Raw genomic sequence first — 2,890 nt, forward strand, 5'->3', positions numbered from 1 at the left:
CTAGATTTTTCATGAGGCAAATTACTCTTTACTTTCAAGCGGCTCTGGAAAACCACATTTGAGCCTTGCAAGACAGGCTCTGGCCTACCTGGTCTTTTCAGATGTAAATTGACCACATTCTTCCTTGGGATGGCAACCTTAACACCCTTCAGTTAACATTTAAAAGCTGTTCTTTATTATGGAAATGCCAATCCTTCTGCTAGAATCTAGCTAGCATCTTTTTTCCCTGGGTGAATGATTAGTCTTGGGATTCATCCTGCACATTTGAAAGGAGATCCCAGCTTAAAACTCTATCCAAAATCGGATGGTGTGCACATTAGTTTTAAGCCAGCTTTTCTCCTTACACATGCACAGAAGTCCCAGATGCATTTACTTGGGGATGGGATGACCTGTTTTCACAGATCTTCACTCAGACAGCCGCCCGACCGCCACACAAAGGAGGGAAGAGGGCAGTCCCCCTCCCTCCACACTCGCACACTTTCACCAGACATTCATTCAGAGTTTAAACAATAACAACTTCCCAACTCTTGAGGGAGCTCTAAAGCCTCCCCCATTCTCCTTGAAATGATCAATCACAATACCCAAAGGAGCAGTCTCAGTCTGTCCCATAACGTCCGTCCAGTACAAACACAGAACACTAAACAGGGCCCGAAAGTACAGCCTTCCAACTCCATGGAAGCAACTAGATGATGGCGTTACGCCAAACCGGCAGGAGCAACCCGCCTCATCTCAAATCCGCGAGGGGCATACTCATCCCTCGTGAGGGGCATATCCATCCTTCCTGGGGAGCAGAACGTCTTCCAACTCTCCCCCGCCTGTGGTCTTTCACGGTGCGTCCACCTAGACCCCTCAGGCACTTACAGATTCCAGAAACGAGCTCACACAGAACAGAACACACAACAACACAGACACCTACCGCAGTCAGTCAGACTCTTCGGATCGGGGTCCCTCGATGGTCTTGGGAATCCCAGACGAGCCCCCAAATGTTGTGCCCAGATTTCAAAATTCCCAAGAGTCCACCAGGGAGCCAGCCCGTCCGATGCAAAAGCAAAGAGTCCTTTATTTCAAACTAGTTCGGCTCCCCGACCACACTCACCGATGCAACGGTAAGCCCAGTGGCCAAGAGAGAGAAGCCCAATGGGACGAGGAGTTTTATAGGGGGGTGGAGTAAGGGGAGGGGAGCTGACTGTGGGCCCTGCCGATTGGCTAGGCACAAGTCAGGTCTTGTTACACAGGATGTGGTCATCTCTATGGTGCGCACGTCCCTTGATTGTCATTGGTTAGTTTAAAGAAATCCTGGGCGTGGCCAGCAGAGGCCGGGGCTTCTGGGAAGGAGGTACCCTCCTGAGCACATGGTGGCTGCCCCAACATGGAGGGTATGGGGCAAGATGGAGGGCGTAGTCCTCACCCTTTCAAGCATAATACAGGAAATAAAGTGAAGTTAGAACACAAAGTATGGGGAAAGATTGTTCTTTTCAATACAGTGGCCCCTATAGAGAGAATGCCGGAAGCTGGTCCACCCTTGCTGCTTGACACAGTCGCTGCAGGGAAGAAATATCTGCACAGCTTATGTTTCAAGGGACCTGGCGTATATGACATATGTTCGCTCCCCCTCTTAAGCGCTATGTGTTTTAAACAGGACCACCTCCCCAAGAAAGGTTGTTTCCCCAGGTTAGGGATTAACAGGACTAAGGAAGAGAATAAATCAGTAAATCCCCCTAGTGTTACAGAAATACCATGTACTACTTATGAAGGACATGGACTAAGACTGTTGGCAATAAATTTGGGACTTGTTGGGCCCACATTCCCAGGGGTCTGACCACCAGGGAAAGCACCAAAGCCTATACCCCTGGAGACCCACCGACACAGGGCAGTCTGAGGGAAGGCAAGCAGTGAGGCTGGGAGGACATAACCTTTACTGGGTAGGATAATCTCCTTCACTAGATAGGATAATCTCCTTTAGTCAGTTCCTTGTAGCCTATCAGTAGAGCAGTGACCTTGGACTAGCCCTTGTAATGGAGCACAGAGATTAACCTAGACAAGATTAAAATCAACAGAACTAGATAGAGACAGGATTTTTGGCAAAGGTCACATAAGAAACAAGGAACTGTAGAACGTGACCCAAAACATACCATGATGTGATTATAGAGGTGTGCTTATAGGATCAAATAGTATAAATATAGATATAACAGAACAATAAGAGAACCAACTATGCTGATCATCTGAACATGGCCTCCGTGTCATTCCTTCCTTCTTCGCCAACTCCATCCACACCTTTGGGAACCCCTGGACCTGCTTGGGCAGAACCCCAAAATCTGGCGCCCAAATAGGGACTCTTAGGTAAGCCCCCATTCCCCTAAGTAAGCCCCACTCTTGGGACGGATAGGACTCCACCATAGGAAGAGGGTGGATAGTCTTCGCCTACTCTGTCCACCCTGGACCTGCTGGGGATGGACAAGAGAACATTTGAGCAGAGAAACTCAATGAAGAGTTGGAGCAGAACCAGTACACAATTAAGAAAGTTTGAAGTAAAAGTTCAAGGACAGGAGAACCAAGATGGCGGCATAGGTTAACGCCGGAGATTGCTGCCTCGAACAACCAATTCAAATTACACCTAAAAGACGGAACGGACATCATCCAGAACCACAGGAGGGCTGGCTGAGTGGAAATTCTACAACTAGGAGGAAAGAGAATATCATACTCAGACTCAGAGGAGGCACAGTGCGGAAGTGAAATACTCAGGTGCGGAGTGCGCGAGGAGCGGGCTGGCGGCTGAGGGCGCGGTTGTTATTTACAATCGGGAGGGAGCTTCAGACTCTGAGCTCCAGAGCCGGGTGAGTCCCTAGGGACCCAGACTCAAACGGGAGAAACGGGACTGGCTGGCTTCAGT

Source organism: Myotis davidii, unplaced genomic scaffold (genome assembly GCF_000327345.1).
Source record: "Myotis davidii unplaced genomic scaffold, ASM32734v1 scaffold125, whole genome shotgun sequence".
NCBI classification, from domain to species: domain Eukaryota; kingdom Metazoa; phylum Chordata; class Mammalia; order Chiroptera; family Vespertilionidae; genus Myotis; species Myotis davidii.